At 44.3% G+C, this 15,407-nt stretch overlaps 1 protein-coding gene across 5 annotated transcripts in view; it reads right to left on the reverse strand.

Annotated features, from left to right (window-relative positions):
* LOC134969034 (general transcription factor II-I repeat domain-containing protein 2-like) overlaps nt 1–15,407 on the reverse strand; it is a 473,133-nt gene that overhangs the window by 256,238 nt on the left and 201,488 nt on the right. For 2 of the 5 annotated variants that reach the window (XM_063944746.1, XM_063944744.1), the window contains 2 exons: nt 10,575–10,613; nt 3,106–3,144 (listed from right to left, as the gene is read on the reverse strand). The gene's annotated coding sequence lies outside the window, so the exon portion shown is untranslated. Of the gene's footprint in view, nt 1–3,105; nt 3,167–10,574; nt 10,636–15,407 lie in introns of all 5 variants that reach the window. The other 3 variants (XM_063944745.1, XM_063944743.1, XM_063944742.1) reach the window with 2 other exon arrangements.

Below are 15,407 nucleotides of genomic sequence, written 5' to 3' on the forward strand. Positions count from 1 at the left end.
CCCCATAGAATCGCAAGTGAAATAATTAGCTCCACCTGTGGACCTTTTAAAATGTGTCAGTGAGTAATTAATTCACCTGTGAACCTGCTGGGTTACCTGCAAAACATGCACTGTGTGGGGTCCTGAGGACCGAGTTTGAGAACCTGTGGTCTAGGAAAAGTGATTCCCAACCTTGGTCCTGAAGGCACACTCCAGGTTTTACTGGTATCCATACTTGTGCACAGATGGATAGATCAAAATAACTGGAGTACTAATTAAGTCACCTGTACTGAAGTATAGCTGTCCTTAAAATCTGGTCCGTTAGTGTGCCTTGAGGACCTTGGTTGGGAACCCCTAGTCTAGACAATGCTGTTATTATGACTGCGGCCATAGCAGATTATAATGTATTTATTTTTGTTAGGTGTAAGAAAATGAAATTTCAAAGACAAGATCCCCATCTTCTGGGCAGAAATAGGAACTGCAGCTTATCACAACCTACAAACAATCTAATATATATAAAAAAAAATCTGTCATTCTGTCCTTCTGTAATTATGTCTTTCTATACAACTACAGTTTACTAGCGAAGATCGTGAAATTTTACATACAAGCGTATTAAAACATGGCGGAGGCAACTAAAGCAATTTGAAATCCCTAGCACCCCTAGGGGGGCATACAGCAGCACAGAGTATATCAGGAGACAGCATAACTCCGCAATTGCTGGAGCAATATACTCAAAACTTGGTACACATATGCCTTGCAATCTGGAAACAAACACTGTGGGAGGAAGACACCCCTAGCACCCTTAGGGGTGGGGCAGCAGCACTGAGTATTTCAGCAGACAGCATAACTCTGGAATGCCTGCAGCAATTTACAACAAACTTGGTATACATATGACTTACACTCTGGAAGCAAAGACTGTGGGGGTGAGACACCCCTAGCACCCCTAGGGGAGTGAAAGCAGCACATGTATGTCAGCCGACAGCAAAACTGAGGAAGGCCTGGAGCAATTTACACCAAACTTGGTACACATCTGACTTAAAATATTGGAACAAACTCTGTGGGGGTTAAACACCCCTAGCAAAACTGTGAAAGGCCTGGAGCATTTTACACCAAACTTGGTACACAGCTCACTTACAATCTGGGAACAAACTCTGTAGGGGTTAGACACCCCTAGCACCCCTAGGGGTGGGACAGCAGCACAGAGTATTTCAGGAGACAGCATAACTCTGGAAGGCCTGCCGCAATTTACAACAAACTTGATACACATGACTTACACTCTGGGAACAAACACTGTAGGGGTCAGACACCCCTAGCACCCCCAGGGGTGGTACAGCAGCACAGAGTATGTCAGCAGACAGCATAACTGTGGAAGGGCTGGAGCAATTTACATCAAACTTGCTACACATATGTAACACTGTATTATTGAATGAAATAAATTATCTGTTTATTGTTAAATACAGCATATAAGTATAGTTGATGTATTGATGTTTTTTATCGTTTTTAAGTGTATAATAATACAATATATAAGTTTATTTATTGTGGTAAATATTGGGCATGAGGGAATGTCAGAGACTTTTCTGGAAGCTCTCGTGCCTATAGAGGTGGGACAGCGTAACGGATCCAGGCAGAGCGAGACAGTGTGAGGGAGCTCGAGCCGCGCTGGGGAGACGACGAGAGCGGGACAGCGTGACGGAGCTCGAGCCGCTCTGTGAGAGACTGAGAGAGCGGGACAGCGGGACGGAGCTGACGCCGAACTGAGGAGGTGACGTGAAGGAGAGGAGAGAGGTGGTAGTGCCGGGAGCAGACCGGAGAGATACCTCTGATAGCGGCGGGATCCTGATACAGTGAGCGGTGTCCGATGCCGCTGAATAGGACTCAGACCGGATATATACCCCGTCAACATTGAGCGGTGTCTGCGGCTGCTGATGAGGACGCTGCATGGCCGTGAGGGAGAAAGAGAGCGGTGGATAAAGCTGAGACCCAAACGGAGAGATCCCTCGATGAGCCGCGGGATTCAGAGACAGTGAGCGGTGTCGGCTGCCGCTGAAGAGGAGGCTGCATAGATCCATTGGTGAGAACTCATGGAAGTGTCAGCTGATATAATAATTAATCCTTCAAGCCTCATCTTGCTGATCCGCCCAGGGGAGGAGCTGAATAACTGAGGTCTCATATTTATATAAAACAGGCCAGGAGGTGTAAGTAGTCTAAATGATACCCCCCAGTAGGGGGAGGACATCCTAGACCTAAATTCCCACTATCAGGGTCAGTGACAGCCAGCAGAGCAGATTCACATAATTATTCTGTTAATACACCAGAGCCTGTATAATATCTTAGGTCACTAGCGAGTGATCACTGTATGGAGGATATAAATTACATTAGGAAAGAGAGCATCCCTTCGGAGGAGATATAGGGAGTGAAGGAACGAAAGAATACCATATTCTCAGAAAAATCTATCTACCAATATAGGGATATATTAATTGGCCAATATATATTGCATTCGGAGTAGCTTTCCACCCTGTGTATAACTTTACAGTGAACTACTGCCAATATATATTTATGCAAGGCACGAGTTATAGTGTATCCTATATTTGAACACCTCTCATAATTCATTACCGAGAGTACAGAACTTATATGTGGAGCCTTATCGGTGACGGACTAAATCATAAAAGTGACCAGGGACATTGACAACAAAGAGAATGAATTATTCCTGAATGATAACATAGGAGAAATAGGCTCAGATCACCAATTTATATAAAACATATAATACCTTTGGGGATATATAATTATCATCATCCTAGCAATGGACTCTGCTACTATTGAATAAGTTAGGACGGGCCCCAACAAGTGCACCAACGAAGCATCTGATAGGAGGGACAGAAATAATAAACTGTGTTATTATTGCGCAATCCTAACTTCTAAAGGTGATAATTTGGTTAAATGGTTTTGTTTTTTCTTTCATAACCGGTTCACCCTGAGGTTTTTTTTGTATTGCATGCAGATACTATTGTATACCATAATAGTATGTTGGTAACCTAAGGTTTTTATGTTGTAGTCATACAATCGAATTCACAAAATATATGTACTAAAAGCAATTGGTTGTGTAGTAGTCCTATTCACTGAACTTACCTGTCAAAGGGAATTCCGGAGAACAGCCCTGGTACGTGTCTGGAAGATAAGACAGCAGAATCTAGATAAGGTGAGAGTGAAAATTTACTATCATAATATAAATAGTTACCTACAATTATTCACATTTCATATAACGGGCGTTCCCAATCTAGCCCAAACCAAAACTGATTGGGTGGAGGCACTAGATAGCAATACCAACTGGTAACCCAAAGGAGTAGCTAGTCAGGAGGGGTTACATTTGGAGGCACTGCTGAGATCCCGACAAAAGATAACACCCCCTCAAGAGTTCTGGTAACAATTGGGTCATGGAGGAGGTAACTGTGACGGATATATACAGATGGTGTAGGGAGAAGGGAGTGGAACCTATATGCAGTTTTGTTCTTATTGGACCGCTTAATGCAGTTAACGATGAATTGGCAATAAGGGCAGTGGGAAACTTTTATGGCATCAGTCAGCCCTGTGTGGTGGATAGGTGGAAAGGACAATCTGGGGATACCTATGCTATATTGATTAGTAATAGGAACCCATTGGATAAGACTTTAATCCCCTTCATGGTCGTAGTGGAAGGGGCTGTTGGAGGGAAAGTACAAGTGATATGGCCTGAAGGGGAGGAGATGGTAGCAGCTGAGGCCTTATCGGGAGGTGATTCAGGTACCGGGCCCCTACTTGTAGTGGATTCCCTGCCTACGGCTGACCCCCAAGAGTCTTCAGGGAATAAGGAGGATGTCTCGGGAACAGGAGTAGAGGCGGTCGTAGACAAGATGGTCAGTCAACTGGAGCGTTGGCATTATGAGGGAGGATACCGTAGACTCAGAATATTCTCGGGAATTACACCAGTACCGACTGGAGAAGAGAATTATGACACTTGGCGAGAGGCTGCCATTCAGCATTCGGAAGAATGGCATTGCCCAGAGCATATAAAAAAACAGAGAATAGTAGAGAGTTTAAGGGGACCTGCTATGCGGGTAATTCAGGCTACTAGGAGGAGTAAAACAACAGCCACTTTAAAGGATTACATCGAAGCTCTGGACTTCTCGTATGGAACTCTCGAGGATGTGGGTGATTTGTTAGCTCGACTGAATAGGACATACCAGGAGCCGGGGGAGACTTTGACCCACTATATTTATAGGGTGGATAGACTAATCTACCAGATTGTCGACAAAGGAGGTATTGAAAAGGGGGCCGTAGATGAGCGACGTATGAGACAGGTGTTAAAAGGAGCCATGACTAACCATCCAGTGGCCCAGCGACTACGATGCACAATGGCTCGGGGACCTCCTCCTAATCTCACTGAATTGGTCAAAGAGGTTAAATTAGAAGAGATTCAGATAGATGCACGAGAAAAAAATATAAAAAGAGTGAAGGTGGTATTACCTACTCCATCCCCTCCTAATATGGATGAGAGGCTTTTGAAGCTGATTGAGGAACAAAATAAAAAGATCGATCAGCTGATTGCTTTACAATCCAGTCCACAGTCTAATACAGGATGGCCTGTCATGAGAGGACGGGGAATGAATCAGGGAAGTAGGAGTAGGAATCACATTATATGTTATAGCTGTGGTCAGCCAGGACATAGGTCCTTTGAATGTCCTGGCACTGGAAGCGGCCGGGGAGGAACTACAACTCACACCCCTCCAACCCCAGATCACCAACTGGAAAACTTCAGTGGGAGTGCTGTGACCCCCTCACAGGCTCCCCGATTCTAAAAGTTCGAGCGATGGGGAGTGCACAGTGGCTAGACAATATCCCAGAAAGTCTTATGGGGCCTGCCCCACTCATCAAGGCTATGATTAACGGCCAAGATTGTACAATATTAATGGACAGCGGATCGCAAGTGTCTATAGTATTTGAATCATGGTATCGGGAACATTTGGCTGACGTTTCCATTCAACCTCTTAGTGGCCTTACTGTATGGGGATTAAGCGAACAAAAGTACCCCTATTTAGGGTATATTATTACCCAAATTTCTTTTGAACCCGGGCTGATCACCCCTAATGAAACTGTTCCGTTGATAGCATTGGTATGCCCTGACTCTCCGGGGGATAATGGACAGTTATCAGCCATAATAGGGACCAATACTAACCTGTTTCGCAACTTAATTCGATGGTGTGGGAAGCAAGAGAAGGGCCATCAATTTGGTGTAGTAGAACAAAAGCATGAAGACACTTACCGATGCCATAGAATTGAAAGTTGTCGTGTAGTCCCAGATGGGAATAGGAACTTCTTGGATGTTTCCTCTTCGGATAGTGACTTAGAAGTATGCTTTAAGGGCAGTGATATAGAGCCAGCCAGCAAGCAACTTCTGATGGAACAGCTACGGTTAAGGGAAGCCGTGTGCTCTAAGAGTGACTGGGACCTGGGTACAGCTACTGGAGTAGAACATCACATTACCCTTACTGATAACACCCCTTTCAGGGAGAGGTCAAGAAGATTAGCTCCAGCTGACTTTGACGACGTAAGAGAGCATCTACGTAATTTATTGGAGAACAATGTTATAGCTGACTCGGAAAGTCCGTATGCATCCCCTATAGTGGTCGCTCGCAAGAAGAGTGGAGAGATACGGCTATGCATCGATTATCGCACATTAAATAGTCGCACTGTGCCGGATCAATATACAGTTCCAAAAGTGGACGAAGCACTAGATTGCTTAAACGGGAGTAAATGGTTCTCTGTGCTGGATCTCCGCTGCGGCTACTATCAGATTCCAATGAGCCAGAATGACCGAGCCAAGACTGCTTTCATTTGCCCGATTGGATTCTTTGAGTTTCTAAAGATGCCTCAAGGCATAAGAGGAGCCCCCGCTACTTTTCAAAGAACCATGGAAAAGACCGTCGGCGACATGTGCTACCGGGAGGTATTGGTGTACCTTGATGACATTATAGTTTTCGGAAAAGATCTAGAAGAGCACAATGAAAGGCTACTTAAAGTACTCGATCGACTTCAGGCACGTGGGCTAAAATTGTCAATTGAAAAATGTAAGCTCTGTCGGTCTTCTGTCAAATATTTGGGACATATAGTGAGTAGGCAAGGCATAGCCACAGATCCGGAAAAAGTGGTGACTGTTCAGAACTGGCCTCGACCTGAAAACCTGAAAGATCTACGATCATTTTTAGGATTCTGTGGTTATTATCGTAAATTTGTGCCACAGTATGCGGTAGTTGCCAAACCCTTGACTGAATTGACTCGAGGGTATCCTCCTGTTAATCAACGATCACGCCCTACAAGGGAGGATAGGGAACATAAGTATTATAAGCCTCGAGAACCATTTGGTGAAAGATGGACAGCATCTTGTGAGGAAGCATTTACCCAGCTAAAAGATCTTCTCACCAAATCCCCTGTATTGGCCTATGTACAACCCGACTTACCTTATGAGGTTCACATAGATGCTTCCTTTGAGGGATTAGGGGGGGTGTTGTATCAGTTACATGGTAAAGATTTACGCCCCATCGCCTATGTTAGTCGAGGATTGTCAAGCAGTGAACGAAACTATCCGGTACATAAGTTGGAGTTTTTAGCGCTTAAATGGGCTGTGAGTGAAAAATTCCACGATTACTTATATGGCGTGCAATTTACTGTACACACCGATAACAATCCGTTGACTTATATACAATCCTCTGCAAAATTGGACTGTACTGGCCATCGGTGGCTGGCGGCTCTGACTAACTATGAATTTACTATCAAATATCGTCCCGGGGACAAAAATCATGATGCTGATGCGCTATCCCGGCTAACTCATGAAGATAGTGAAGTAAAGGAGGATGAGTGGATCGAAGTGCCTGCAGCCTCGGTTAAGGGGTTATGCCAACATATAAGACTTAATCGACATAACGAATCAGCTGCCATTTTGTCCACTGGAGCGTCTGATGCGGCCATTCCTCCCTCCTACTGTTGGTTGAGTCGTATGGAATTGGAGGGTTTATATAGGATAACACCGGAGCAGATGGCTAGATCTCAACGAGAGGATCCAGATATAGTTGCTGTGTTGAGACTGGTAGAGAATCCCCATCTTCCCGTGGTGTGGTCGCAAATGTCACCAATCTCCAAAATATTATGGCGACAACGTCCTAAGTTGAGGATCGTGAAAGAAGTGTTATATAGATCTGTTAGGAAGAATGATGGAAGATTTAACCTGCAGTTGATTTTGCCTACGCAGTATAAAAAGATGGTACTGAATTCATTACATGATCAGCATGGCCATTTGCGATACGATAAGACTCAGGGATTAGTGGCTGATCGTTTCTTCTGGCCTTTTATGAACCAAGAAATTGAGACATATTGTCGGACATGCAGTAATTGTATCCTGAGAAAAACCCTACCTCTCCAACGGGCTGCTCCTTTAGTGACTATCAGTAGCTCTGGGCCGATGGAGTTAGTATGCATAGACTTTTTAACTTTGGAAGGACCTGAAGGATCAGATAGTCATCTATTTGTGGTAACTGATCACTTTACACGGTATGCTCAAGCTTATCTAACATCCAATCAAAGAGCAGGGACAGTTGCACACACTTTATGGGAAAAGTTTTTTGTCCATTATGGACTACCCGCAAGGATTCACTCAGATCAAGGAAGAGAGTTTGAGAGTCGGTTAATTAAAGAATTGTGTAAATGCTGTGGAATTCAAAAATCGCGAACCACACCCTACCATCCTCAAGGTGATCCCCAACCTGAGCGATTTAACAGGACCCTGTTAAATATGCTTGGTACTCTCGGAACCCAGAGGAAATATAAGTGGAAAAAATATGTTTCTACATTAGTGCACGCATATAACTGCACCAGAAATGAGACCACCGGATTTACACCGTATTACCTCATGTTTGGTCGTGAAGCTCGGCTGCCTGTAGATGTTTGCTTAGGGACACAGGTTAATTATTCTGTTGGATCCTCACACTCTCAGTACATTAAGCAACTAAGACAACAGCTGAAAGATTCTTATCAAATAGCGGAAGCTGCATCGAAGCACATGGGAGAAAAGAATAAAACACACTTCGACCGTGGCGTAAAGGAACAGTGTTTGCAGCCAGGGGACCGTGTATTAATACAATTGCTGGGGGTACCCAAGAAAAAGAAATTAAGTAATAGATGGAGAAGTGAGCCCTATGTGGTTGTGAAAAAATTACCTAATATTCCTGCTTATCAATTGGCACGGGCTGATGGGCAGGGATCAGTAGTAACCTATCATCGGCAGCATTTGCTCCCCATTGGTCAAGATATAAGGTGGGGGGAGTATCTTGGAAGAGACCTTCCTCCGAGTGATCGAAGTGGTTTCAAAAGGATGAACATTGATCAGGATGATGAAGGTATATTGGCCACCGAGAATAGTGACAATATGGATGACTATGCTTCAGGATGTTATTATCGCGATCCCGAATATTTACGGGAGGAGAGTGTTTCGGAAAAGACGCATCAACACCCTGAAGTGATTGATTCAACTTTTACACGGGAAGTGAATGAGGGAAGTTGGGGAGTAAGGGAAGCTTCCGAGTTGGTCGATGTCTCCCCCGGAAGATTAGAGATAGGGCCTGAAAGACTAGTTAGTGCACCTCGACCCCAAAGAGTTCGTAAGCCCCCACGAATTTTAACGTATGAGCAGTTGGGCACCCCCACGGAAGTTCCTTTGGTAATACACCCTCATTTGATAATGACATGGCCGTATTTTGGTTATAGTATGGGCGATTAATAGATGGACCAGTATATTTATTGAGTATGGTGATTGTCACTCCTTTCAGAAGTGCCAATCCCCAGGGGGAGAATGTAACACTGTATTATTGAATGAAATAAATTATCTGTTTATTGTTAAATACAGCATATAAGTATAGTTGATGTATTGATGTTTTTTATCGTTTTTAAGTGTATAATAATACAATATATAAGTTTATTTATTGTGGTAAATATTGGGCATGAGGGAATGTCAGAGACTTTTCTGGAAGCTCTCGTGCCTATAGAGGTGGGACAGCATAACGGATCCAGGCAGAGCGAGACAGTGTGAGGGAGCTCGAGCCGCGCTGGGGAGACGACGAGAGCGGGACAGCGTGACGGAGCTCGAGCCGCTCTGTGAGAGACTGAGAGAGCGGGACAGCGGGACGGAGCTGACGCCGAACTGAGGAGGTGACGTGAAGGAGAGGAGAGAGGTGGTAGTGCCGGGAGCAGACCGGAGAGATACCTCTGAGAGCGGCGGGATCCTGATACAGTGAGCGGTGTCCGATGCCGCTGAATAGGACTCAGACCGGATATATACCCCGTCAACATTGAGCGGTGTCTGCGGCTGCTGATGAGGACGCTGCATGGCCGTGAGGGAGAAAGAGAGCGGTGGATAAAGCTGAGACCCAAATGGAGAGATCCCTCGATGAGCCGCGGGATTCAGAGACAGTGAGCGGTGTCGGCTGCCGCTGAAGAGGAGGCTGCATAGATCCATTGGTGAGAACTCAGGGAAGTGTCAGCTGATATAATAATTAATCCTTCAAGCCTCATCTTGCTGATCCGCCCAGGGGAGGAGCTGAATAACTGAGGTCTCATATTTATATAAAACAGGCCAGGAGGTGTAAGTAGTCTAAATGATACCCCCCAGTAGGGGGAGGACATCCTAGACCTAAATTCCCACTATCAGGGTCAGTGACAGCCAGCAGAGCAGATTCACATAATTATTCTGTTAATACACCAGAGCCTGTATAATATCTTAGGTCACTAGCGAGTGATCACTGTATGGAGGATATAAATTACATTAGGAAAGAGAGCATCCCTTCGGAGGAGATATAGGGAGTGAAGGAACGAAAGAATACCATATTCTCAGAAAAATCTATCTACCAATATAGGGATATATTAATTGGCCAATATATATTGCATTCGGAGTAGCTTTCCACCCTGTGTATAACTTTACAGTGAACTACTGCCAATATATATTTATGCAAGGCACGAGTTATAGTGTATCCTATATTTGAACACCTCTCATAATTCATTACCGAGAGTACAGAACTTATATGTGGAGCCTTATCGGTGACGGACTAAATCATAAAAGTGACCAGGGACATTGACAACAAAGAGAATGAATTATTCCTGAATGATAACATAGGAGAAATAGGCTCAGATCACCAATTTATATAAAACATATAATACCTTTGGGGATATATAATTATCATCATCCTAGCAATGGACTCTGCTACTATTGAATAAGTTAGGACGGGCCCCAACAAGTGCACCAACGAAGCATCTGATAGGAGGGACAGAAATAATAAACTGTGTTATTATTGCGCAATCCTAACTTCTAAAGGTGATAATTTGGTTAAATGGTTTTGTTTTTTCTTTCATAACCGGTTCACCCTGAGGTTTTTTTTGTATTGCATGCAGATACTATTGTATACCATAATAGTATGTTGGTAACCTAAGGTTTTTATGTTGTAGTCATACAATCGAATTCACAAAATATATGTACTAAAAGCAATTGGTTGTGTAGTAGTCCTATTCACTGAACTTACCTGTCAAAGGGAATTCCGGAAAACAGCCCTGGTACGTGTCTGGAAGATAAGACAGCAGAATCTAGATAAGGTGAGAGTGAAAATTTACTATCATAATATAAATAGTTACCTACAATTATTCACATTTCATATAACGGGCGTTCCCAATCTAGCCCAAACCAAAACTGATTGGGTGGAGGCACTAGATAGCAATACCAACTGGTAACCCAAAGGAGTAGCTAGTCAGGAGGGGTTACACATATGACGTACACTCTGGGAACAAACACTGTGGTGGTAACACACCACTAGCACCCCTAGGGTGGGACAGCAGCACAAAGTATGTCAGCAGACAGCAAAACTGTGGAAGGCCTGGAGCAATTTACACCAAACTTGGTACATCTGACTTAAAATTTTGGAACAAACTCTGTGGGAGTTAGACACCCCTAGCATCGCTAGGGGTGGGACAGCTGCACAGAGTATGTCAGCAGGCAGCATAACTCTGGAATGCCTGGAGCAATTTACACCTAACTTGCTACACAAATGACTTACACTCTGGGAACACACACTGTGGGGGTAACACACCACTAGCACCCCTAGGGGTGGCCTAGCAGCACAGAGTATTTCAGGAGACAGCATAACTCCCGAATGCCTGGACCTATTTACAACAAACCTGGTACACATATGACTTACAGGCTGGGAACAAACACTGTGGGGGTCAGACACCCCTAGGGGTGGGACAGCAGCACAGAGTATGTCAGGAGACAACATAACTCTGGAATGCCTGGAGCAATTTACACCTAACTTGCTACACAAATGACTTACACTCTGGGAACACACACTGTGGGGGTAACACACCACTAGCACCCCTAGGGGTGGCCTAGCAGCACAGAGTATTTCAGGAGACAGCATAACTCCCAAATACCTGGACCTATTTACAACAAACTTGGTACACATATGACTTACAGGCTGGGAACAAACACTATGGCAGTAAGACACCCCTTGCACCCTCAGGGGTGAGGCAGCAGCACAGAGTTTTTCAACAGCCAGCATAACTCTTTAATGCCAGCCAGCGACATGATGTGAGGAGGGGAATGCAGGTAGCACAAGCCCACACACTGAGAGTTATATAATGGAAGTAGCACGGTCCCCCAGCAGCTCAGAGTATATCAGGAGATACATAATGTGCTGCGCTATATAATAAACTGTGAAAAAATCGATAATTTCACAGGGTCACTGACATAATGTGAGGAAGGGAATGGAGGCAGCAGGAAGCCACAGACTGTGAGTTGTATAGTGGGACGAGCAGGGTCCCCTGGGGGACCAAAAAGGGGCTCAGCCACTACACAAAGTGTGTCAGGGAAGCAAGATATGCCTATATACTAGATCTCCAACCAACGTAAATTAACAAACAACTATCAATCGCATTTACCATCGTCATCCCGTAGCAAAGCACGGGTATTCAGCTATCTACAATGTTATTTATACTGTGTGTTTAATATTTACATTTATTTTTGTAAACAGACACTCTTAAAATCCCGGGCATCGCCGGGTACTCCAGCTAGTATACAATAAACAGGCAATAGTTCAGTGTCATAGAGGTCTATTTATAAACATTATTTACTAAAATAATGTGAAAAACATATTACTAAAATAATGTGAAAAATGGTGTTTTCATACCCTTTTCACATTATTTTAGTATGACTTAAATGTATTAAAGGGCTTATGGAACAGTTTTCATGAAAACAAATACCAAACACTTAGCAACATCACCAAAGAGGTAATTTCAACTTTAAGCTTGTCATTTATCGGGACATGACTAGGACGCAGAAGGGAGAAGCTGCGTTTCTTTGGAGCTCCGTCTGCCGGGACTTTGAGAGGGGCCCCACGCTGATCCCACCTGGGCTGTCCTGCCCAATATCCACCTAGGAGCCCCCCTAGCTGACGCTCAGCTGCCGTGACAGGGTGAGTCACTGCCCGGGATCTGCCGCTGCGAGACCGCACTCTGCGGCCTAGTCCGGGTGCTGGGCTGCGGCCTGGATTTTGGAGGTCGTGCACGCGCCCCGCCGACCGGACCGCCACGCACTCACACGCCAGGAGCAACTAGTGTCTCCTGGCGGGGGTGGAGAGGGGGACAGCAGCCTTCCTTCTTCGGGAAGGTGTATGAAGCTACAGCTGATTAATGTCTATCAGAGTCTGCCTGAGGTGCTGCGCAGGGCGATTGGGCGCCATCTAGTCAACAGCCTATATGTAACTGCTGGAGAGTGGCTGCAGTTTCCACAACACATTCCACTGCTGAAATGTGTTTCCCGATACTTAACCTTCTTAGTTTTAGTCTCCTGAAGAGGGGTACTCTGCACTATTGATTATGACCCAGCCGGGGTTCCCAGCCCTTTTATCTGCTGATATGCACATTGCTGAAACCTGAAAGACTGCCTTGAGACCGTATTCTTTCACAGATGTAATATATTGCAGCCCCCTGCCACTAATTCCTGATATAGCTTCTGTTTCACTGGTCAACATTACAACAGTTTGGCTGCACCACCCTTTTCTATATATTCATATCTGGTACTCTTATTTGTGCCACTGCACTGGTCCAACATGGATATCTTTATTACACCTGCCAAACCAGCGAGGCCCATACGGGGTAAAGCAGGGAAAAAGGGGGACTCTGTTACACCTGATGTATCTGATTCGGAGCAGGGAGGCTATGCCTCATCCATCACATCCTCCTCAAATTTGTAATTCTCTGAGCTATGATGATGTGGTACGAGCTATCACTGCCACCGTTACTCCCTTGCTGGACAAACAAGCTGCTAAGTTTGCGGAAGCTATTAAAGATATAAAGGCACAACTCGATTCCACCGACATACAAGTGGTGGATAATTAAATTAAGATAGAAGAACATGACCAAGCAATATATGATTTGCGGCAACAATTGGAGGAAGAGCGGAAACACACCCTCCCCGCCTTATGAACAAGGTAGATGATTTGGAGAATCGTTCAAGATGGTACAACTTGCACCTCGTGGGCCTACCTGAATCTGTCAGGGGCCCAGATCTGTACAATTTCTTATCAACGGACTTTCTGCACATGTTGGATCTCCAGGGGACTCTGTTGGACTTCGCGGTTGAAAGGGCGCACCGTTTAGGCCCAACCCAGGATACGGGTCGCCCAAGAGTCGTTATATTCCGATGCCTGAACTTTGCTCATAAATCAATGATTTGGACAGAAGCTCGTAAGTTGAAGTCGCTGGAATGGCGAGATAATCATTTACTTCTTTTTCAGGACTATTCGGCTGAAGTATCTATGGCGCGTAAGGATATGTCACCTGTATGCTCCCGTTTAGTCCAGTCAAAACGCAAATTTGCTCTTCTATTTCCAGCGAGAATTCGTATATTTACAGGCACAGATTTCAAGGTATTTAAGGACTTCTTGGTCCCGGAGGATGCCCTCGCCTATCTAGATGAAGAAAGTCCAAATGGGACCCCTACGTTTACATGAAGAGAGTGATATCTTATCTTATATAATATAGAAAGTACTATGATAGTAATATGTGCTTGGGCCACTGCCGCTCATATTTTATATCATATTTTGTATTTTGTATGCCTTTTCAAGTTATTGGTATTACTATTGTTTTGGCACTGACATTTCAGGTTATCCTCTCGCTTCATTAGTCATGTGCAAATGTTTCCTGTTTTTGTTTTCTTTTTGCCAATTTTGTCTATATAGCTTCATATGGAGCGGATAGTGATCCAAAAGCTGAATTAGGATGTGGCCGACTGGGACATCCTGGCATGGACTCTGTGGGATTCTCATAATGATGTTCATAATTATGTTCACTTTGTGGTTTACTGCTGACACTATGGCTCTGCTTAGTGTTATGTTTTTTTCTGCTGCCCTCGGGTGTGGCGCGGTTCTCTGGCGGACTTCTGTTCTCCGCTTTATTCTCCACTTTTTCTTTTTTCCTTTCTTTTCTCAGTGTTGTTCCTCTTTCCCCTCTCCTGTCACCCTTCTAGAATATATGTGAAATGGTATCATCCATGGTTGGATTTCCATTTTATACCTGTGTATGCAGTCTGGTTCAAGGGTCTTACTATGTGCATGTGGAAGCTGGTCTCTGCATGTTTATCCCTGAAACTACCTGACTCATGACAGCATTTAAAATTGGCTCTTGGAATGTACAGGGCATACACTCCCCAGCCAAGAGGCGCAAACTTCTTATTTAAACCTCCATAAGATAGATATCTCTTTCCTACAAGAGACTCATTTGAGTGATATAGAACATCCCAAACTTTCGATGCTGGGATACAAAGTAGTCACTTTTGCTTCTTATAATTCTAAGTCAGTAGGTGTGGCCATACTACTTAAAAAAGGTATACCTATGAGGATATCTATGCAGAGATCGGACCCTAACGGAAGATATGTATTTATCAAGGCAGAAGTTTACGGAACTCAATATATCTTTTGCAACCTGTATGCTCCCACGATTTATGACAAGAAATTTTTCGTTAATATTGTTAATATGTTCCCAACTGATTATAAGGGGGGGACATGAATTTGGTATGAGATTCCTACATGGATAGACAATCCATTGCCTCCCATCCATCTCAAACGTGAAAATTTGGAATTTATTATGTGACCCGAAAACTGCTTTTAGTTGATATTTGGAGGGTGCATCACCCTTTAGATAGAGATTTTACCTATTATTCTGCCCCACGTAATATGTATTCCAGGCTCGACTATCTGCTACCTGCGTCAGACTTGGCTTCTCAGATGGTTCTGGTATAGAAGCTCTTGGGCTGACGGAACACGCTCTAATCTGGTGTACTCTATCTCCTTTGGCCCCCTCTGTAA

The sequence above is a fragment of the Pseudophryne corroboree genome, chromosome 11 (assembly GCF_028390025.1).
Source record: "Pseudophryne corroboree isolate aPseCor3 chromosome 11, aPseCor3.hap2, whole genome shotgun sequence".
Classification (NCBI taxonomy): domain Eukaryota; kingdom Metazoa; phylum Chordata; class Amphibia; order Anura; family Myobatrachidae; genus Pseudophryne; species Pseudophryne corroboree.